The 24044-nt window shown below is 48.2% G+C and overlaps 1 long non-coding RNA gene across 3 annotated transcripts in view; it reads right to left on the bottom strand.

Moving 5' to 3' along the window:
• Nucleotides 1–6363: 6363 nt before the first annotated feature.
• Nucleotides 6364–24044, bottom strand: part of LOC136792111 (uncharacterized) — a 73129-nt gene continuing 55448 nt past the window's right edge. For all 3 annotated transcript variants that reach the window (XR_010835329.1, XR_010835320.1, XR_010835324.1), the window contains one exon: nucleotides 6364–7447. This is a non-coding gene — a long non-coding RNA (uncharacterized lncRNA). The remainder of the gene's footprint in view (nucleotides 7448–24044) is intronic.

The following is a 24044-nucleotide window of genomic DNA, read 5'->3' as shown; positions in this document are numbered from 1 at the left end:
CTCTGATGGCAGGTAAGCCTGCAAGTTGTCATTCGGTGACTGCGTAAGTGGCGCCTTCCGCCAGGGCCAAAAGGATGATAAGTTTGTCACTGCTAACAGGTGCTTGTTCTCCAGAGCAACCCGTGCTTTCTCCTGCGAAATCAAGCTACTGAATTTCTTGTCTGCATGTCCCCATCCATAAGATGGGGCTGAGGGAAGGTGGGCTCTGGGGACCTGCCCCACGCAGCCTCCTATCCTGGGGGCCCGGATTTCCAGCAAGCCCTCTCCCCACTCCCTCTCCCCAGAAGCCCACTGCTACCCACGCGCGTGCAGCACCCCGGCCCCCGGGCCCCTGGACGCAGGGAGCCCATCTGGGCAGCTGACCTGCCCCCAGAAACGAGGGGCGCACAAGAAGCCTGCAGCTCTGCCGGGCCGCATCCAGCACCCCAGCTGGGTTCTTTAGTTTGTGTGAAAAGAATTCCAACGTGACACAGCTCTGCTCAGTACAAAGAAGCGCTGAAGCACTAGGGGGGGAAAAAAAGAATGCCTCTGAAAGCAAAGCATCGGAGAGAAAGGCAGGGGTGGAGCAGCCTCCTTCCCCCCAGGGCTCGACGGCTCCCCTCCGCGGGTCCCAGCCACCGGGCGCAGGCATCGCCTCCCGCCTCCCGGGCGGCTGGAGCAAACAGTGCCGCCCGCTCTGTGGTCAGACGGGGACAGCCAGTCCTCCCGTTGTTTGATTTCTAAACTTGCTTCCACCTCCCTGAGGCCTCTGAGAGCTCAGGGTTTGCAAATCAACACAACATTTAATTAACTGCACGTTAAAGTTTCCAACTTTCAAAAGGGAATTAGGGACAGTGCACTTTCTGAAGCCTTCATTAATGAAAAACTAAATGCAAAAGCTTCCCAGGTCCGGGGTGGCCTTCCCCATGCTAGGTGGTGGCCGATCCTAATTCTCGGGGTCGGCCCGTCCTTCCTGGGAGCTGCAGTGCCCGAGTCCTCTTCCAGGACAACGCCGTTAACCCTCAGAGACCCAGTCCTGGTTTCCGCAAACCCCGAAGCCCTCTGGATTATCCTCAACAGCTTTCAGGAATACTCAGAAATGGTCCCAATTACACCGAATCGTGAGTACTTTTTTATTAAAATGAAAGGTATATACACAGCCCTGTTAAGAGGGCATGAATAGCAGAATTAAATACTGTCTGTGTCGCCTCTGGAATGGGTGTGAGCTACTGTCACCCCCTGGGGTGACAAGCACGTGGGCCCTCATCACAGAGGACACGGCACAGCCAGCTTGACTTCAGGGGGCAGCAGACGGGACAGAAACAGGATGAGACAGACAAGAAGATACCCGGGGCAACTCAGCGCGAACAGGCCGGCACTGCCCACGACAGCGAAGTTACCTGCTGCTCCAGGCTGAGGCCACACGCACACACACACACACACACACACACACACACACATATACATGTGCAATAGAATTACTAGCTCCACTATAGGATTCTTTACAACCACTCTCCACACACACACACACGCACACACACACACACACGCATACACATATACATGTGCAATAGAATTACTAGCTCCACCATAGGATTCTTTACAACCACTCTCCACACACGCACACACACACACACACACACATACACATATACATGTGCAATAGAATTACTAGCTCCACCATAGGATTCTTTACAAACACTCTCCACACACGCATACACACACACACACACACACACACACATGTGCAACAGAATTAGTATCTCCACCATAGGATTCTTTACAACCACTCTCCACACACACACACACACACACACATATACATGTGCAATAGAATTACTAGCTCTACCATAAGATTCTTTACAACCACTCTCCATACACACACACACACACACACACACACATACATATACATGTGCAATAGAATTACGAGCTCCACCATAGGATTCTTTACAACCACTCTCCACACACACACACACACACACACACACACACACACCCTGACTGTGGGTCAGAACACCAGGAGTGCAAAGAGCATCTTCCAGGTGTCGGTCGAGGAGGGTCCCGTTTCTACCACGAACGCTCTCTACTTCTCGACTTGCCCTTCTCATCCGAGGAAGAGTGGTCCCTCCCGACACACCTGCCCACGACCGGGGCGGCCCTTTCCGCTGGCACCCCTGGGGTGTCACTACCATAGGAATCCTTCTGCCGTGTCCTGATCCTTCACTGCGTACAGGGCTCCTCCCCGTAGCCTGAAGTCGTGGAGAAAAGGCGTGGATCTTATTCAGTTTTACACGGCGCATTGCGCATATTTACTTGGTCGCGCTCCTGTGTCGTTTCCATGATGTGTCAGACTCCGTTCTACCTTCAGAGCGTCACCCTGTCCTCCCGGAAGAGGCAAACAAATAATGAAACGGGGAAGGGAGCCAACTACAAACTATCATTTGCGTTAGCAGGGAACATAACAAGAGCCTAAGATATGAACTGATGGAGAGGAAGAGACCAACGGCAGACTGGCTCTCCAAGGACGGCTCGTGAGGAGGCGCAGGAGGAAGGAGGGGGACAGCAAGCGGGGAGGAAAGCAGCCCCGGCGGGGGCCTCCCGCACGCAGGAGACACTACCAGCGCCCCTCCCAGAGCTGATAAAGCAGATCGAACCGATTCAGATCTAATCGATTCTACTAAATTCCAATAAATTCTAGCCAGAGTCTTCTTGTGTATAAACAAAAGCGACCAGTAGGTGGATTCCTCCCTTTCCAGAAGGAGGGTCCCCCCAGGCTCACCCGGGACAGGGGAGCACACCCCAGGCCCTGCGCTCCCGCTCTCCCCCTGGACGTCCGCTTGCCGATCTCTGCTCAGTGCCCAGCCTGACCACCAAAACACCAGAGAATTCTAGGTTCTCACCCACACTTCCCGGACATTCTTCCTTTCTGTGCAGGTTTGGGGCTTCCTCCCCAGTGTGGCATCACGGTGAAGCCAGCCTCTCCATCCCTTGCGTCGGCTTCCTCGAGGCCCTCCGCGGCATCAACCCAAAGCACGAGAATGCAGAGGGAGGCGGGCGCCGCCCTCAGACCCACAGCTCGTGCATCTGGCTGTGGGTCACTTAAACGTGTGTCCATCTTGCGTGCCCCCGGCTCTCGTGGTCACCAAGCCAGTGGCCCCGCCCTTCTCTCTCTGCTCTAGGGCCGTGGCACAGGCACTCAGCCAGCCACATCCAGCCTCTCACTCCCCTTAGAATCTGTCCGAAGGGGATCTTACGTAGAGCCTGAGAGGTTGGAAGTGTGTAGGGAGGTGGATTTTCTTATCTGGACCCTGACCACGACCCTCCCCAGGAGATTCAGTTATTTGATGATTCCTGCCATGTGCCCGGGAACCTGTGATGTGTGCCTGGAGGGGGAGGAGGGGGAGGGGGGGAGGGGTCTAAACATCTGTATCTGTGTCCTCTGATGTCGATGCGTGGCCACCCCTAGGAACCCCCTTCCTCCTTCCTTCCTCCCCTCTACGCTTCACCATTTTTTAGACTCGGCCCTGCATTACACCATCAGGGCTACACATGTGATGGTAAACCCTATCCTTCATCCCCAAATCCCAGTCTAGTGGGGACGCCAGGGGGACACAAGATGGACACACCTGAGCACAGCCGTTGCAACTGCGCTCGTAATCGGGCTGGATGAGAGGTCACAGCCGGTGGCCCCCTTACCCAGGCCACGTTTACTCTTCTGCTCCAAAATATTTTATTAATAAAAGTTTCATATAAAAAGCAGAAGATAGATATGTGTCACAGTGTAGAATGCACTGAAAGCATGTGGATGGCTGTAGTTTTTCATTTCTCTATGAAATGAACCAGCCACGATGGAGTTAAGAGTCAGCGGAAATGTATTCATATTTTGGGGAATACTTCAAAATACAAGAGCCGTGTGAATTTTCTTTGTTTTACACAGCAGGTTCTTATTAGTTACCTATTTTGTACATATTAGTGTATATACGTCAATCCCAATCTCCCAATGGACTGTGTTAATTTTTAACCATGAGGAAAGCTTACAGTAAAATAGACTTTCAAAATTACAGATAAAAATCTGTACCTCAAGGATACGTTTCAGGCCTTTCTGTGTGCATAGCATGATGTAGAGAGAGAAGAACTGCCTAGAGAGGACCCGTCACTTCAGGTGTTAGAGGTCTGGCCCGTTTCAGCTTGCAAGACCCCTTTCTTCCTCTTTGCTCAAGGGGAAAGGCTTCTCAAAGGAGCAAAAGCCAGGATCAGCTTGTGAGATGGTCAAAAGTTAAGAGTGACCCTTAGCAAACAGCAAGAATTAAGAGGTACTAGCTACATCAGTAAGCACATTACTGAAAATATAGTCCTTTAGGCTGGTTCCCATGGAGGTCCGTGGATTGGAGAAGGGGATTCTGATGACCATGCCAAGATCCTGGAAGGCCCTCACCTCTGTCCAGCGAGTCCAGTGCAGCTGGTGTGTGTTATGGCCCCAGAATCCATTCGTTTGTTTTACTTCTCTAACGATGTATACGATAGGTGTGCGATGATTTCATTCTCATAACGTTTCTTTGAGAGTCAAGGAGCTACTCTGCTCCATTGAACCATTATCAGGGATCAGCCAGGCCTATGGGTATGGAGCCTCTAGGTCATTCAGCCCCAGGAACAGCACAGTCAAACCGCAACTGGTTGGCCAAATGGCTTCTGCTGCAAAGTTTTGATGAACAATGTTTCTTTCGCCTGGGCCAAGATTTAATTTGTGTTGCAGGGGAACACTTTCAATTGTCAACAACAAAAGGCGATATTTCCTATATTCCTTGAGAACAAGCTTCAAAGGTTTCAGCTCCTTTTTAAAAAGCTTTTCAGCTTGATTTTGACGTGGCAGAAAAGTTTTGCATGCATCCTCGCATCCTGTGTTGTGACAGCTGCATTTAATGAGTGCAAAATGATCAGAAAAACATCCTCTGCCATGGGGGTTGCCAATTGGTGACAGGGAAGAGGGGTGCTGTCATCGGAGCAGAAGAGTCATGCATGCATCTGCAGAGGTGGGATTCCTGCCCAGCTGGTCTGTACCCGGCAGCTCCGAGCACGGCCCCAAAGCTGAGTAAGACCTGCAGACCTACATCCCAAGGACCCCTCTTTCCAACAGCAGGATGAAGACTCCACCGTGTCATCCCAGGCCATCGTTGCTGCAGGTTAATCCATGTTTCCTTCTAAATTTTCTGTCTTATTGAAAGAAGGTCTTTCTAGCTCATCTAACACATTTATAATTAACAAACTCATGAGAGGGGGGAAAAAAGAAAAAGAAAAAAGAGCAGACTTTAAACAATTCATGTGTAAAGGCCCCAGTCAGAAGATGAAGGTCTTCTTTGACATATAGGTAGTCATGGTAGATTAAATTATTGTTTAGCAAATATTCACTCCACGCCCCAAACACATACGACACCGACTTCCATGGGACGAATTTGCTTTCATATCCCACGGATGTTGAGCTTGACGACAGGACTTGCCTTAGCCAATAAAACGTGGGCAGACACGTCACGTGCCAATTTGGAGCCCAGGCCTAAGGCGTGCATGTTTACCCTCACTCCTCTGAGAGCACACACCTCCACCTCGGGAAGATCACGGGCCAGATCGTTCTAAGCCCTGCGACGATCCTTGCAGAATGAGAGGCAGATGAAACAGACCTGAGCTCCACCTGCAGCCTGAGGCAGGGTTGCCCCAACTGGCCCACACACCTGTGGAACGTACCTGGAGGAGAGCCACCAACAGAACCCAGCCCAGATCAGCCAAGCCACAGCTGACCCGAAGCCCTGGAGCACAAGCAAAACTAGGGGTTCGGGCTCCCCTGGTGGCGCAGTGGTTGAGAATCCGCCTGCCGATGCAGGGGACGCGGGTTCGTGCCCCGGTCCGGGAAGATCCCACGTGCCGCGGAGCGGCTGGGCCCGTGAGCCGTGGCCGCTGAGCCTGCGCGTCCGGAGCCTGCGCTCCACAATGGGAGAGGCCACAACAGTGAGAGGCCCGCGTACCACAAAAAAAAAAAAACAACTAGGGGTTCATTTAAGTCACTGAGATTTGGAGCTGTTTGTTACTTAGCATCATTGTGCTGTTTCATAGCTTTGGAGAGAGGCCACCAACAAATGTATGCCTGATTATGCAACAGAAAGAAACATTCCAGCTGTAGTAGAATGTTTACATTCTAGTAGAATTTGTACTAGAAGCCTCCATGGACATGGTGTGGTGTATGGGAAAGCAGATGGAGCAAATACTCCAATTATTCAATCCTATTGATGTCAGCAAGATGAACCACAGCTCCAAGCTAACTGCATCTTTCGTGTTTTGGTTCCACGTTGGAGTCATGAAGTCACACTTAATAGGTAATATTTCCAAAGCAGCTCCTGGTCCCAACATGCTTGGTTTATTTGTTGTTACCTACCCACACCTTACAGGGGAAACCACAAGTGCCCACCTGCGTCTATCTCTTTCTCTGGAGTCTGTTTCATTTCCACGGGCTCCATTTCAATTTCCTGTCTTTCCTCCATCACAGAAAGACAGCAAAAGTAAACTGTCACACTGAACCTTTATGACAATTTACTCTTGAGGAGAGAATCCTTTGGGTGCCCAAAAGCTTACTCTAAGTTTTATTTGCCTAATTTATGCTTCTACTGACAAATAATTAGGGCAGCAACTAATTTCAAAATGCAAATGTGCAATGAGCCTCACTTGTTTTGTTTTGTTTCCAATATCCTTTGGCCCCAGTTCTACTTGTGTTAGAGTCTTAATGGATTTAGTTTAGCAAAGGAATGAAATTATTTTTTCTAATGCTTTGTTTACTTGACGGAATCGGACTTTTTATCAAATATTGACTACAAATGTTTGTTCAAGATCACATGCCACAGAATTTAATAGGAATGAAAACCTGTAGTACAGAACCATCATTTTTTTACGTGTCTGGGGGGTGATCTACTTGAACGGTGACTTAACAGCAGGCAGAAGATGTTTATAGGGATGTGTCTGCCTGTATAAACCAACAGTGATCTTCTAGTCAGAGGGAGGATTCCTTTTTATCTCTGAAAATACCACAGAGATGTTCTTCAAGAAGAGAAAACTTTCCAGCTGTAACGAGTAAAATTAGCTCTTATTTCTTTTACATCCTCCAGTTATGGGAAGAGTGGGAAGGTAGTTAGAGGTCCAACGAATGCTCCTTTCAATTGTTCATTCATTCGGCACCTACCACCACGTGAATCCTCTGTGCGGGACCCCGCAGGACCTGCTCTCAGGGTTCACAGTGTGCTGGGAAAGTCAGACAGGAAAACCTCTGCGTATTTTCCTCATCACACTACCTGGCGTCATTTTATATGCGTGTTGATTATCTTTCTTCTCCACTAGAATGTGAACAGCCAGAGGGCAGGGACTGTGTTTTCTCACCATCCAAGCAGAGCCAGTGGCAGGAGAGGCCCTCAGTGAATATCTGTGGCTCCTGAAAGGAGAAACGTGGTATTTTAGGGACGTGAAGAAGAGAAAGTGAGAGGCCAAAGGAGAGATGTCCTTCTCAGCAGAGGATGGGATGGAAGCTGGATTGGTCAGAAAGGTACCAAAGAGGAGGCTACCCAAAGAGTAGAGTCAGGGACTTCCCTGGGGGTCCAGTGGTTAAGAATCCACCTTTCAATGCAGGGGACGTGGGTTCGATCCCTGGTCGGGGCACTAAGGTCCCACGTGCCACAGAGCAGCTAAGCCCACGTACCATAAACTACAGAACCCCGGCACCACAGCTAGAGAGAAGCCCGCACGCCGCAACGGAGAGCCCGAATGCCGCAGCTAAGACCTGACGCAGCCAAATAAATGAATGAACCTATCAATTAATCAATGAATAAACAAACAAAGAGCAGACTCAGGACCAGAGCAGATGTAAAGCCACAGGGAAGGAGGTGATCTGGACGGCTTTGGGAGCGCCAAGGAAGTTTCCCTGGAGCAAGAGATCCCTGGGGGAATGGCAGGTGCCAGGACTAGACTGCTAGGGAGACCCAAAGCACGAGTCACCTTATACCCCCACGGGGAGCCTCCATCTTTCTCCGTAATCCATACACCAATCAGAGTACGACTGATGGAAACGGGGAAATGCCAAATTACTCACTAGTGTGTACACTGAAGGAAAACATGTGTCCACTTTCAGCAGACACTTGAAGCCCTCTTTTATAACAAATATGTAATATTTTTCCACTGATAGGCGACTTGGCTTGAGGGTAAGGCCATGGCCTTTTCCACCAACTCAAAAGAGTACTCAAACAACACATGTCAGATGTAGCTAGATTTTTCTTCCATTCTCCACATATTTAAAGGAAAATCGGCATTTTGGCCTGAATTATCTGAAGAATCCCACAATCTTTCCCTGCTTTTTGTAGACACTCAAGGGAAATAAAAAGTAAGTATCTTTTCTCTCTCTCTCTCTCTCTCTTTTTTTTTTTTTGCAGGATCTTTAGTTGCGGCATGCAAACGCTTAGTTGCGGCCTGTGGGATCTAGTTCCCTGACCAGAGATCAAACCCGGGCCCCCTGCAGTGGGAACACAGAGCCTTAGCCACTGGACCACCAGGGAAGTCCCAAGAAATAAATATCCTTAAGACTAAACGTGCTTCATATAAATGTCTACTTTAAAATAGCAAAGTTATTTGCCCCTCTTCTCACCCATGTGAGAAAATATTTCACACACCAAGAACTAGTGAGAGACCATCAAACAGGCAAGTTTTTTGGATTGCGTTCTTTTGTTTCACGGACTTTTCTGTTTTATTAGGGGAAAAAACCACTCAATGGAGCAAGTAGGCAGAGACTGTCACTTGTCTTCTGCCTGCTGCAAGCCGAGGTCATCAGTAAGTACGAGGAGGCCACCTCTGATTAATTATGAATTCCTCTCATATCCACGGACTTCAGCCCAAGGATGACAAGGAGTTTTGAACTTGAAGGAAAAAAAAAAAAAAAAAAAGAGGAGGCATCACAATAAATATTTCACGGTCTCATCAGCCCAGACCAGTTTGCTAAGCCTGCGGGTCTCGCCCAGCCTCTGGAGGCTGCCACGAGACGCCTCCCCAGATGCTCCCTTCCAGCAGGGAGGTGGCCCAGCGTCTGTACTTGGGCAGCCCTGACGTCAGGGAAGAGGTGAACGACGGGTCACTCACACCTGCTCAGGGAGAGGCCTGGACATCCCTCGCCAGCCCTGCCAGCCCTGGCAGGATACTTAACCAATTCCTGAGTTGGGTGGGCGGACCAGCGATGGACCCAGCCTTCATCTGCGAGCTCTACACTCTGTTCCAGACAGTGATGGTCACCAGGGACCGTGCGGATGGAGAGTTCCGGGGCAGCAGGGGGCTGACCAGCCTCCCTCCCCACGCTCACAGAAATCCTCGGAGGAGGGTGCAGACTGAACAGATGTCGGGCAAGAGCATGACAGGGGCCTCGGGGGTCCCTCCTGCGGCCCCTCCTTCTGAGCAACGTGGCCCCACGGTCATCTGTAACCACGGAGCCCGAACGACGCTTGTGTTACTAGCTGTTGGTGTAACTTTTCAAATTCATGTTGCTCTTATTCTTCATATACTGGCATGTTCTTACCCCTCTGGATCACACCTATACGTATATATATATAGTGTGTGTGTGTGTGTGTGTGTGGTAAGCGGGCCTCTCACTGCTGTGGCCTCTCCCGTTGCGGAGCACAGGCTCCGGACGCGCAGGCGCAGCGGCCACGCCTCACGGGCCCAGCCGCTCCGCGGCACGTGGGATCTTCCCGGACCGGGGCACGAACCCGCGTCCCCTGCATCGGCAGGCGGACTCTCAACCACCGCGCCATCAGGGAAGCCCGCACCTATATATTTTAGTTTGTCCTTCTACTAGTCTTAAACCCCATCTATTCCTTTAAGGAGATCACAGTGGCTCTGATCACACCATCTGTTGCCAGAAAAGAGCTTGAACCTCAAGTGAAATAAGACAGAACCTCTCACCCTTACGAGAGGCTATCCTGCCACAAATAACCCCTGGGAGTCACACCAGCCAAACTAAGACTCTTGCAACAGCTATTTCAGAAGAATTCCCGTTTGGGGTTTTTAAAACCACAGAGCCAAGATGTTAGAGGTAAATTTTATACTCCTGTAGCTTGGCTGCATAAAACACGTACGGTAAAGCTTCTGCCAGAGAATGTCCTGCTCGCAGCTCCTCAGAGGTCTCAGAAGGCCACGACCAGGGTCTGAAAGCACAAGCCCCGAGTTCACGCAGGAGATTAGAATGGGTTCCACGTGACCCCGCGGAGGATTCAGGCAATTCCGGTTTGCTTAGCAGTTTCAGAAAAGACAAAAATTGGGGCCTGCCGTGCATTTCATTTCTAAGAAGTGAGGAGTTTCCAGTGCTGTCGATAATGATAAATCATTTACTACAAAACGACCAAGGCTGCACGGTAGCTTGTATCTACTAACAATCAAGTTTTACTAAAAATAGAATTAAAACACGAATGGAAGATAAATCATTTTGCAAGATCCTGGATTTCTGTGTGCGTTTCTCATAAGAAATTCTATGCCAGCCCCACAACTTTGAATTATTAAATCCAGAATTTTATAATACTGGTACAAAGATGTAACCATTTTACCCATAAAATAATAGTTTTAGGGCTTCCCTGGTGGCGCAGTGGTTGAGAATCCGCCTGCCGATGCAGGAGACACGGGTTCGTGCCCCGGTCCGGGAAGATCCCACATGCCGCGGAGCAACTAAGCCCGTGAGCCGTGGCCGCTGCGCCTGCGCGTCCGGAGCCTGTGCTCCGCAACGGGAGAGGCCACAACAGTGAGAGGCCCGCGTACCGCAAAAAAAATAATAGTTTTAGGCAGACACTTGGCTATTACTTTAACGTTAATAAGGGGGAAAGCTTTTGATCTGAAAAAAAAAAAAACTCTCAAGATAAAAAGATAAGTAAGAGTCCATTGCCAATTACCTAATTAGAAAATGTCCAAACTGAAGTTTTGACTTATTTTTATTTTCAGCTAGCTTTCACGGGCCTCCAACAGAAAGCTTTATGTAAATTTTCCCTTTTTGATATGTCATTTTCATTAACATCACTGCGATATATAACTAATAAAAGTTAAGTGTAATTATGGTAGTATTTAGAAAAATAATTGTGGTAAGACAGCATCTCGTGATTGATTCTGTGCTGTTCCCCTCGTGTTTTATTTTCATCTCTGCTGGTTCATGGCTTCTCCAAAAAAAAAACAGAGCTTGGGTGTCACAAATTTCAGAAAGGACAAGACATCGCTCATGCTTCACATCCTTACAGTTTTGTTCCACATTGCTTTTCCTTCATTTATGATCTAATTCCTTAGGCATTTATCTCTGAACGGAATTGATTACATCTATAATAAAGCATTGATAAAATGGCCTTAGGGTTAAAGCATGGTTGACTTTAAAAATAAAACTCCTATTCTACCAATTGCCTGCTAAGTATAGGTATCATTCTGTTTTGTTTATTGGGTTGTTTTCTGGGGGGGTTTGTTGTTGTTGTTGTTTTGTTTTGTTTTGTTTTTGCACCAGTAACCAGAAATATGCTTAAGACGTACATCCAAGTGGTATTTTCTAAGACTCAGAAAATACGCGGGATCAGGGGGTGGTATTGGCATCCAGGGTAATGTGGCATTCCAGCTACTATTGTTTCAGTATTGTCTCACTGCTGAGTCACCCGACAGAGCAATTTCACAGAAAAGAATAAGAATGAATTTTGGGGGGACACATAGGAGGTTACTTAGGCATTTGAAAAGAGATTGAAAAAGGGAAGAGTCCAAAGAAAACTTGGAAGTTTTACAATAGAGGGCTGGGTGATTATAAAAGAGTGGAGTCGTGTTCTCCTAAACAAAGCTCAGAACGGTGCATGCTTGAAGAATCAAATATGCTATAAAATTAAGAAATCACAACATATAACATATGGACAAAAATCCCAACCCACAGTTTTACTGAAAACTGAGGTTATCGTCAGAGAGCTGAAAGTTGGGAAGAAATATTTAATAGGACCCAGGAACCAAACAAAGAAGGACAGAAATATATCACATTAACAAAATGAAGGACAAAAATTACATGATTTTCTCAGCTGACACAGAAGAAGCATGTGAAAAGAGTTAACATCCTTTCACGATATAAAAAAAAAAAAATCGACAAACTAGGAATATAAGGAAACTATCTCAACATAATAAAGACGATATATGAAAAGCCCACGGCACACATCATACGCAATGGTCAAAGACCAAAAGTGTTTTCTCTAAGATCAGGAACAAAAGAAGGATGCCTTGTTTCACCACTTGTATTCCACACAGTACTAAGAAAAAGAAGTTAAAAGCATAGAAATTAGAAAGGAAGAAGCAAAATTATCTCTGTTCAAAGATAACATGATCTTATATGTAGAAAACCCTAAAGACTCCACACACATCCCCCCTCAAAAAAAAACTGTTGGAACTAATAAATGAATTCCCCAAAGTGGCAGGATACAAAATCAACATACAGAAATGCTTTGTGTTTTTATACACTAACAATGAACAATCCAAAAGGGGAATTAATAAGACAAAATCCATTTGCAATAGCATCACAAAGAATAGAATACTTGGGAATAAACCTGACCAAGAAGGTAAAGACTTGTACACTGAACACCACAAAACATTACTGAAAGAAATGAAAGAAGACACAAATAAATAGAAAGACATCCCATGCTCATGAATTGGATGACAATACTGGTAAGAGCTCAATACTATCCAAAGTGACCTACAGATCCAACCAAATTCCTACCAATCCCAAAGGCATTACTTACAGAAATAGAAAAAAAAAAATCATCCTAAAATTCATATGGAATCTCAAGAGACTCAAAATAGCCAAAGATTTTTTGAAAAAGTACAGAGTTGGAGGACTCATACTTCCTGATTTAAAAACATATTACACAGGTACAGTAATCAAAACAAACAGTGTGGCATTGGCATACAGACATATAGACCAATGGAATAGAGTATAGAGCCAAGAAATAAACTCTCTTGTATATGGTCAAATGAGCTTCAACAAGGGTGCCAAGACCACTCAGTGGAGAAAGGACAGTTTCTGTCACAAATGGTGATGAGAAAGTTGGATATCCACATGCAAAAGAATGAAGTTGGACCCTAATTTTATAACATACACAAAAATTAACTCAAGATAGATTAAAGATCTCCATGTAAGACCCAAAACTATAAAACTCCTAGAAGGGAACATAGGGGGAAAGCTTCATGACATTGGACTTGGCAAAGATTTCTTGGATAAGACACCAAAAATACAGATAACAAATGCAAAAATAAATAAATGTAACTCCATCAAACTATAAAACTTCTGTACTTCAAAGGAAGCATTCAACGGAGCGAAAAGGCAAACTATGGAGTGGGAAAAAAAAATGTTTGTAAATCACATATCTGATAAGGGGTTAATATCCAGAATCCATAAAGAACTCCTATAATTCAACAACAACAAAAAAAACCCAGCCCCTTAGGATGGCTACTATTGGAGAAAAAAAAAAAAAAAAAGCAAATGTTGGTGAGGAGGTGGAGAAACTGGAACACTTATACACTGTTGGTGCAAACACTGTGGAAAATAGTATGAAAGTTCCTCAAAAAGTCAAAAACTAGAACTACCATATGATCCAGAAATCCCATTTGTAGGTATCTATTCAAAAGAATCTAAAGCAGTGTCTCAAAGAAGTATATGCACACCCATGTTCATAGCAGCGTTATTCACAATAGCCAAGAGGGGGAAGAAACCCAAACGTCCATCAAAAAATGAATGGATATAGAAAACATGGTGTGTACATACAATGATATATTCTTCAACCCTGAAAAGGAAGTAAATCCTATAACATACATAGATGAACCTTGAAGACATTACACTAGGTGAAATATGCCAGTCACAAAAAGACAAATACTGTATGATTCCACTTATATGAGGTATCTAGAATAACCAAACTCATAGAAACAGAAAGTAGAATGATGGCTACCAGACATCTGGGGGAGGGAGGAAAGTGGAGTTGTCATTTAATGGGTATAAAGTTTCAGATTTCTAAGTTCTGAATCTCTTTTTCATGACAACGTGAATATACTTAATGCTGCTGATTAATGCTGTATGATCAAAAATGGTTAAGATGGTAAAGTTTGTTATGTTTTTTTACCACGATAAAAAAATCGTTAAACAAGGCCCTACTGTATAGCACAAAGAACTGTATTCAGTATCCTATGATAAACCATAAAGGAAGAGAATATTAAAGAAAAGGATGTGTATATGTGTGTGTGTGTGTGTGTGTGTGTGTGTGTGTATAACTGAATCACTTTGCTGCACAGCAGTAATTAACAGAACATTGTAAATCAACTATAATTCCGTTTTTAAATAATTAATTAATTAAAGGAATCATACCATTTTAAAAAGTGTTTAATTTGTCATTTCTTTTACAAAGCAGGGATGGTTGCACTGGGAAAAAAAGCCCAGAACGAGTGAAAGGTCATTTGTGGGATGCGGTGCTCCAAGGGCAGCAGTGAGCCCTGCACGCCAGGGAGGGGCGTCAAGGAAACGTCAAGAGCAGAAACAGCTAAGGTCACTCGCAGCGGCGACTTCCGTTCTGTGATTCCCAGGAGCCCAGTGGGCAGCTGGGGAGGCAGATGATCTGTGGAAGGGAGGCCCGTCTTCAGGAGGTGCAAGGAATTTGTAGCTAGACTGGAGAAGCCTTTTTCCACCGCTGGCCTACGGGTCACCAAAGGGACCCCATGGGTTGTGAGGAAAAAATATTAGAACTTCTACGTGTCCGTAAAATTCTCATTATTTTGAATTTTCACCTTTATGTATGTTTTGTAATGCCTATCGTCTGGTGGCAATAGTAGTGGTGCACAATAAATAAGAAATAATAGATTAGCAAAAGCATATATTGGGAGCTTATGCTCAAAATATTTTAGTGGTCAGGGTGAGCAATCTAGAAAAGCCAGGCGATACGTCCTCTAATAAACTCTTGTAAGTAGGACCAAGAACCCCATGCTTTTGGGGATACCCACTGCCTTCGGTAGCAAACCAACAGGATGGCAGGAGGGGAGAAATAAGGCGGAGAGAGAGCTGGGTAGGCAGGGCCAGAGTTACTGGGTGGAATAAACTGCAAAGGAGGAGAAGAGCCGGAAGGACAGGGAAAGGAAGGCAAGAATTTCCAAAGGGCTGAGTGGTGACGGTAGAGTTTGTTGCCAATGGCAACTTTGATCAGACTTATCTATGGTTTCCCTTGGCCTCCACATGCCACGCTCTTCCCTTCGGAAGGCAAAGCAGACTATGAATAGAAAGGGTCTATCCTCCGGGAGACAGAGTTTATGTCTGTACTTGGTTTATTCATTCCCTGAATCTGTCTTAAAGGGGACCTGGGGCGTGGTAGCACCCTCAGCTGGATATTAGGTTCTCTAGGGACCTTAAACTCACACGCACACATACACACATGCACACGGATATGTGGCCACACACACGTATCCACAGGCGCACATGAAGTCCGTGGTTCCAAACGCCGTGGATTTATATGTTTCAAGTCTTAATTGTTGTAGCGTTCAATGTAATGTCTCTAGCTAGTAAAAATAAATACGTAAAATTTTTAAAGGTATGTCACAGGCTGTATGATTCTATTTACATGAAATACCCAGAAGAGGGATCCACACAGATAGAAATCAGAGGAGTGGTTCAGGGGCTGGGGGCAGGGGAAACGAGAGCAAGGCGCAGGCGTGCTAAGTTCTTCTGGGGACGTGAAAAAGTTTCGAAAGTAGAGGCCAGGTGTGGTGGCACATCTCGTGAACGGCCCGAACGCCGCCGATGTCCACACTTCAACGTGGTTCCATGTATGTTATATGATTTCACCTCAGTTAGAAAACACTGCGCGCTAGGAAAGCCCCTTTCCCAGGTCTGCGTGTGGGTGTGGACGGGAGGGAGGCGGGCTTAGGGCCTCGGGCGCTTGGCTGGCATGCCCCTCCCTGGTTCGTGGGCCGGCCGGAATTACACCCATATATCTGGCCTCCCAGACCGATGCTCCTTCCATAAAATGGCGATGGAGCCGCAGTGACACTGTGGAACCCCCCCCCACTCCCTCTAAGTAATTGGCGCTGGTTGCAATGGACGTCAACGAGGAACCAACCCAAGGGGAAAGGAGAGCACCTACGAGCGTATGCTTGAGAGCCGTGGCCGTGGGCAATGGGCCAGGAGCCAGGACTCAGGGGGCAGAGGCAGCTGCTTCTCCCCGCCAGCCCCTCCCAGGTTCTGCCTGCCTCCTGCCCCCTCTGCATACAGTGCCCGGCGAGGCCAGGGGCCAGGTCTGCAGCCAGAGCCCTCCGAGCCCGTCGGAAGTAACACGGGAGGTGGTGCGGACGAGACCTGGCCAAGGCACCCGTCGCCCACGGCTCAGCCTTCTGTCTGAACACCCCGCAGGGCTCCCTTACCCAAACCCCGCGGGGCTGTGCGCTCTGAGACAGGCCGTGCCGAGCAGAGCAGACCAGCCCTCGGGTCTCACTTAGCTTCTGGTCTGAGGCCTTGTGGCTCAGCCTGGCTCCATCACCTGAGAGCTGTCAGAGAAACAGAATCCCAGCCTCCACCCCAGAGCCACCGAACCAGAATCTTCTCTTTAGGTGATGCCAGGCAATCTGAAGGCACATTCAAGTATGGGAAGTGCTGGTTTCGATGCTCGTTTCCATGCATGAGCGTCAGACCAGGGGCTCCAAAGACACGTAAGGCGGGCTCCCTGCCCTTGGCTTTCATGAGAGCTGGCGCTGGAGAAAATAACTCTTCAGCTGTGAGATCTCAAAGGGATCTTAGGGCTCATCTAATTCAACTCCCTCGCTTAGGGATGATGACACGGAAACCCAGAGGGGTCACGTGACCGCTCGGGGAAGAAGCCAGAAGTGGAGACAGGCGTTCTGCTCCATCACAGGGCTGAAGACAGCCAGGTAGCAGTGTCTGCAAGAGAAAAGGTGACAGGAACAAGACTGCCGACTCAGGGGTCCCTCAGAAATGTCGGGGGTGGTGCAGACCATTTCTGCAGCCCCGCTCAGGTCTGCTCTTTGACAGCGTCCAAGTTGATCCACATAAAGAAACACTGACCCCCTTTGGCTTCTCAGCAAGAATGTGCTTTCTTCCTAAGGGTGATGTTCTGGTCCGCGAGACCTACCAGCAGAGGGAGATAGCTCAGGTGTCATCCTGTCTCATTTCTCCTGCCGGCCTCCAGAAGTGAATCCCGGAGTCTAAGACACCCCCATAAGGTTTACCCCAAGGTCCTCAAAACCTTTGGCGAGAGCATCTTAAAGGAAGCAATACACCCCCTGTGAGGACGTGTGTGGGTTACGGCGCGCCGCGCGCAGGCAGGCTGCCCCCGTGCACTTACCCACCCAAAGCTCCTCTCTAAATCCAAGCTCGGAGCAAAGATTGTTGAGGATGCTGACAGCCTCTTACTCCTCCTTTCCACTCATTTGAAGCACTGGACCACTGTAAAACTCAAACTGAAATCAACTTGAGAGACCCCCCCGCAAGAGTAGGCACATTTTGTTTAAAACCAGATACACTAACAATGAACCCGGGCAGCCAACGGACCCGTTCGCTGAGCCAAGGAGCAGGAGGCTGGCAGGCCTGAGCCGGGGGGGTGTGATGGGCCTGCTGCTGCCTTTTCTTCCCCCCACCGCCCCAGTAAGAAGCACTCAATTTGAGAGAGCTGATGGAAAGAGACAGGAGTGAAAAGTGGGCTTGACACATTTATGAGAAGGATTTGTCCTGGGCTTCTTAAGTATAGCGCCTGGAGTTTTTTCAATCATACGAAAAGTAGGAAGGAATGAACACCTGTTTCATGTTTCCCAAGCACACGCAGATGGTTAGATGGATAACGCACCATCAGGAACAACAAAAAAAAAATCATGGGAAAAAATGGTTTGTCAAGTTAACAAAAATCATATACTGTTTGCAATCTCCAAGTAGAGAAAGAGAGACAGACAGCAAATCTCCAGGGGATAGAAATACTGTTTCTAGTTGAATTCTCACTGAAGGCTCCAGAATACACTTTCTGACATTGGAACAGAGGGTGTTTTTATGATGGATTTTTTTAACCCTTTTCCTAAAAGATGAGATTTGGGCATCACCGCTTCCTGTCTTCCCAACAGTGATGCCAAGTAGAACTGGTATTTGCCGGGTCCATGAGCTGGTGTCTCCTCAGAGGCAGTTGGAGTTGAGGATTTGTCACCTGATCTGATGACGATGGCTTTCCAATAGCCAGACATGCACGGCATCATTGATCAGTCTGCCCTCTGCTTGTTTGCACTGGAACACTGCTCAATTTACACCAATTAAAGAATGCTTGGTTTGGGTATTGAAGAATCATTAAGGGATGCAAATCCCCAAGGGCTTCTAAAAATGACATCTGACTAGAATGGTGATTAAAGCATGAAGGCGGCATTAGTATTTGAACAGTCTGACTGATATACAAAATCATTACAACTTCTTTCCAGGAAGAGTGACATTGGGTCAATGTATGTACTTGCCTGGTCACCCTAAACAAATCTGACAAGTCTAATTTTAAGTAATTGCTCAGAGTTTAGTGGGCGCCTCTGTCCCCACAAGGGCAGCTGTCTGGATCACATCTTGTAATTGAGATGTGTCTTTAAACTCTATGTGTCAACCCGACATGCAAATGTGCTCTCAACAAAGGTTAGCGGTTAGCGATGCTCTGGTGAGTCACTTTCCAGTCAAATTTCCACATGAAAACTCTACTGCAGCCAGTAGTCAACTCCTCAGCTGATGCTACCCCATGACACGTAGCAAAGACCGGATGCTCTAGCCACTCCGGACCCTCCAGTTTTGGAGACCATCTCCAAGTGTGTTCTCTGGACCAGTCGGACCGGATGTTCTAGCCACTCCGGACCCTCCAGTTTTGGAGACCATCTCCAAGTGTGTTCTCTGGACCAGTCGGACCGGATGTTCTAGCCACTCCGGACCCTCCAGTTTTGGAGACCATCTCCAAGTGTGTTCTCTGGACCAGTCGGACCGGATGTTCTAGCCACTCCGGACCCTCCAGTTTTGGAGACCATCTCCAAGTGTGTTCTCTGGACCAGTCGGACCGGATGTTCTAGCCACACCGGACCCTCCAGTTTTGGAGACCATCTCCAAGTGTGTTCTCTGGACCAGTCAGACCGGATGCTCTAGCCACACCGGACTCTCCAGTTTTGGAGACCATCTCCAAGTGTGTTCTCTGGACCAGTCGGACCGGATGTTCTAGCCACGCCGGACCCTCCAGTTTTGGAGACCATCTCCAAGTGTGTTCTCTGGACCAGTCGGACCGGATGCTCTAGCCACACCGGACCCTCCAGTTTTGGAGACCATCTCCAAGTGTGTTCTCTGGACCAGTCGGACCGGATGTTCTAGCCACACCGGACCCTCCAGTTTTGGAGACCATCTCCAAGTGTGTTCTCTGGACCAGTCAGACCGGATGCTCTAGCCACACCGGACTCTCCAGTTTTGGAGACCATCTCCAAGTGTGTTCTCTGGACCAGTCGGACCGGATGCTCTAGCCACTCCGGACTCTCCAGTTTTGGAGACCATCTCCAAGTGTGTTCTCTGGATCACCTGGAAACTTTTTACAAATGCAGAGCCTTGCCCCCTGCCTCCCCCAAGACCTGCTGAATCAGAGACACTAGGGCTGAGGTCCTACAGTTAAAGCTTAATAAGTCCTCCCCGATCTAAAGCCCACTCAGGTTTGGGAACCACTGATCCAGACCCACCGAGCCTCTGTATCTGGGATGAAGTGGACGTCCCATGGGTTAGTGATCTGCCTGAGGCCACGCAGCCCAAATGGCTGTGGAGGGCATATTACGTTCACACCATGTAATCCTTGACTTTCACCGTTCAGTTAAAGTTTTGAAAATACTTTGCTGTCCTGTGTTTCCCCGCGGCCCCCTGCTTGTCCCTGGGAGCGTGTGCTCGGTGTCCTGGAGGGATGCCCGTTTCGCCTGTTCCTCCTCCCGGACGCAGAGACGGAGACCCGCGGCCCCGCAGCCGGGTGCGACCGCTGGGCCAGCTGTCGTGGAAGCGTTGTCAAGCTGGAGATCTCATCGCCGAGGTGAGAGCCCTGAGAGGTCTCTTCTTTCGTCCACAGGGCTCGTGGGTACCCATGTAGGCAACAACCCTCCAGCAGCAGGGGTCCCTGAACCGCCATGGGGGACCCCCCACTGGCTGTGTCGTGAGAACCACAGACGATGTGAAGCCACAGGCCCTTGGGGAACGTTTGCTACCACTTTATAACCCAACATCTCTCGGGACCCCTTGGGCCTTCCGGAGGGTCCCCTTGCACCGTTAAAGGTGAGTGATGCGGAGGACAGAGAAGCATCCTCTCTATGTGGAATATAATTGAATAGAATAGGATTTCCGGGAAGGCATAAGGCCAGGAACCGAATCTGAGTTACTAACCAAACCACAGTTTTCTGATTTAATTTTTTTTTTTTTTTTTACACGTATCACTGTATCTTTTGCCACTTTATCCCGGTCTGACAACGCTTGAGCTATAAGGAGCCTATTAAGCACAAGCAAGGAGATCGAATCAAAACTGAAAAATAAGGGCCGGCTCATTTGCAGGCTCCAGGAGCTTGAGTTCCCGGTGCCGGAGCAGGCGGGTCAGGCAGACGGGGACAGTGTGAGAAAAAAGGTTTGTTCCAGCTTGCCCGGCTCCCAGCCGACGGACAGAGCCGGTTCACACCACTTGCTCCCCTGCTCTTTGCTTCCTGGACACCCAGCACCCCACACGCCCCGCCCCTCCCCTCCCTCTCAGTCCCTCCTCACGAAGTGATGCTCAGCCTTTCAGCCTTTCATGCTGCGCCCTGTGCGGGGCAGGGTTAAAATGTGCCTCTGAATGGAGAGGAGTAGACAGGGTGGGTTAATAGCAGCGGCAGAAGAGTGGTACAGCCCAGGCAGAACAAAACGAGGGCGACCCGGACAGAACAAAGCCCCACAATACATCAGCTCTGAAAAGTCATCGGGCAGCTTTGAAACCCAGGCCTCTGCGGTCCCGGGCAGTTTCGCAGCCACGGGCTTTCAAGACACATGAATGGAAACGGAACAGTAACTCTTTCTCCCAACCCTTTTCAGGGGTCTTGTCGGCCGAGAAGGATTTACCATTCAACTCCCATACTTTTATGTGGGAAATTAGGAATTGGCTCCTTAAAAAGAAATTGCCTTTTTAAACTCTCATAAATTGTGGCGATCTTACAGATGCACCCAAATTTCTTCTTTCTTCTCTTCTTCCCACTTAGAGGTCTTTTTTTTTTTTTTAAACTACTCATTAAACACACACACGCATACATTTGCATCTTCCCTCTTCTCTGGAATATTTTCTGCAGAAAATCTCCAGCCGAAGAGGTATCTCATCTTTCCACTCCGTATATATACTGTTCGGTTTGGGTCCTTAACTATTTCTTCATTTTATCACAGTTCATCACAGACCCAACTTCTTTTTTGAATAAAAAGACCTGTCCTTTCCAGATATGAATCACTGCATATTTGGAAAGGTGGCAGGTGTTGGGCAAAGCTGGTGCAAGGTCAGAAGCAAAACAGGAGGGTTTCTCGATTGCTGACTCAGCAGGCACGCTGCCGAGTGACTAGCCCTGAACACATGCTACTTTTGAGTTGTCTGAAGAAGCCAGTCAAGTCCTCCTGGAGGAGACCTCGGTGAGCTGTGCCCATCTAGAGGGCTTGTGTCTGCAGGAGCGCGTAACAGGCTCTTTTCCTTCTCAGAAGCCAGCAGTGTTTGGCCGCGTTCATCTCATTAACCTTCCCTATCTGTTTCCACAGGAGAGAAAGGAGGACTTGAAAACTGAGAATTCCCAGCCTGGGACTCAGCTCAGCGCAGCCTGGGCTCTGAGCCCGCACATCTGACGTGGCTCTCTCCAGGCCTCTCCCAGGGCGCACACAGGGTAACCTTGCCCCGGGAAATCCAGCCGCGTTTGACCCCTGCTTGCCTCTCCTGCCCCCCAGGAGGGCCTGGCTCCAAGGCCGATGCCCGGGAGCAGCTGTGGTGACCGCTGGCCGTTCTCCAGGTGGTCAAGCGTACCCCAAGCCCTCGGAGATGACTTCAGGGTGAGAGATGGAAAGGGGGAGGGGAGAAAGGAGGGTTCCCCCCTCAGCCCGTCTGCAAGGCCAGGCTGGGGCACGTAACCATTTCCTGATGTGCAGAAGCCAAAACCTGGACTTCCTTTCTCATTAGATTGTTCAGATATGCAAACACTAACCCAACAAAAGGAGTCTCGCAATATACTTCACTTGGACTGTTTCAGATCCTGATATCACTCCTCTAAAAAAAAAAAAAAAAAAAAAAGAGAGAGAGAGAGAAATCAAAAATAAATAAATAAAATAAAAAAGAGAGAAATCAAACAATTTCCTATTTCTGAGGACAGTGTTAAAAATCCTTAGAAATTTGCAATATATGTGTATCAAATCCACACATTGTAAACCTAAACGTATACAATGTGATGTCCTTTTATCTCCATGAATCGGGGGAGGAGAGAAAACCTTCTAAAGAAAATCCCAATACTAACTGCACGGACATCAGAAAGGCTGGGAACTATGCTCCTTCCTTCCTGAAATAACTCGCTTGTTCAAACTCATTGCAGAAGGGGTCAGGATACTGCTCTCCAAGAGGTAAAATCACACTTAAAAAACTGATATTCGCGGGAAAGGATGGTCCTTAAACACGGACTTCACTTGCTTGAGAATAATAGGTAGGCGGCTTTTGTGGGCTGGGCAGGTTTTATAAATGACCATTTCCATCTCCTCCTTCGCTGCCTCTGCACCAGAGCTAGAAATTCCAAAGTCCAGGCCCCTCAGAAGCTTTGGAAAGCCCCACTGCAACTACTCCCACCCGCTTCACCAGTCTCGTCCACAGCCGCAAACCACGAATGCGGACTGGACGGCGGCACCACCGAACTCTCACCCACCTTCCCCAGCCTGGCTGCCTCTAGACGACATATGGTCTAAGAAACCTTCTGGCAACTTAATTCTTCAAACTACTGGCTTGGACTTCTTTTTTTTAATGAATTCAAATACTGTGCGATTAGAGAAATTCTTCAATGGTTTTTTTAAAATAAATTTTCGCAATCACCACTGCCAGGACCAAGATAGCCTGTGGCAGCTGTGAAAAGCCTTACCTTTTCAGGGTCCTTTCTCCAGAAAGCAGTAGAGGTGACCTTATACAATAACCAGGTGACTTGTCTGCCCCCCTCCACACACAGATACTCCTTGTGAACTCAACAGCTTCCAGGGCACAGAGGGTAAAACCCAGATCCAGTCTCACTGGTACTGCCCACCTTCTAGTGCATTCCCCTCCTCCACCCCTGTCTTCAGACCCTCAGGTTCTTCCTTGTCCCAGGGCCTTAGCACATGCTCCCTTCTGCCTGCACGCCTGCCTCCTTGTCTCCTTTAGGGCTCAGCACGTAGGCTTCCTTGAGCACGCTGGCTAAAGTAGCTTTCTCTCGCCCATTTCTCTCTCCCCAGCCCCAAAGCTACATGCTTCACAACAACAGAGTCCAGTCTGTAGGTGGAAGGTCTTAATCTAATGTCCATCTCCTTGTTTTGGTCCATCTCCCCTACCAGAAGGCAGGGACAAAGTGCCAGGAAGATAGAGACATGGTCCTCCTGTTCAGCATCACCGGTAATGTGCCCATTGCTGCTACACAGTTAGTGTTCAAACAATACTTATAGGGCTTCCCTGGCGGCGCAGTGGTGGAGATTCCGCCTGCTAATGCGGGGGACGCGGGTTCGTGCCCCGGTCCGGGAGGATCCCACGTGCCGCGGAGCGGCTGGGCCCGTGAGCCGTGGCCGCTGAGCCTGCGCATCCGGAGCCTGTGCTCCGCAACGGGAGAGGCCACAACAGTGAGAGGCCCGCGTATCGCAAAAAAAAAAAAAAAGAAAGAAAAAATACTTATAGAAGGAGGGAAAGAAGGACAAAGATGAAGGAAGACAAGATATTGACTTGAAATCAACGCTCTACTTCCCCACCCAGAAATGTCTTGTATTGCTC

This window comes from Kogia breviceps, chromosome 11, assembly GCF_026419965.1.
Source record: "Kogia breviceps isolate mKogBre1 chromosome 11, mKogBre1 haplotype 1, whole genome shotgun sequence".
Lineage (NCBI taxonomy): Eukaryota > Metazoa > Chordata > Mammalia > Artiodactyla > Physeteridae > Kogia > Kogia breviceps.
This window is presented reverse-complemented; position numbering and strand designations above follow the sequence as displayed.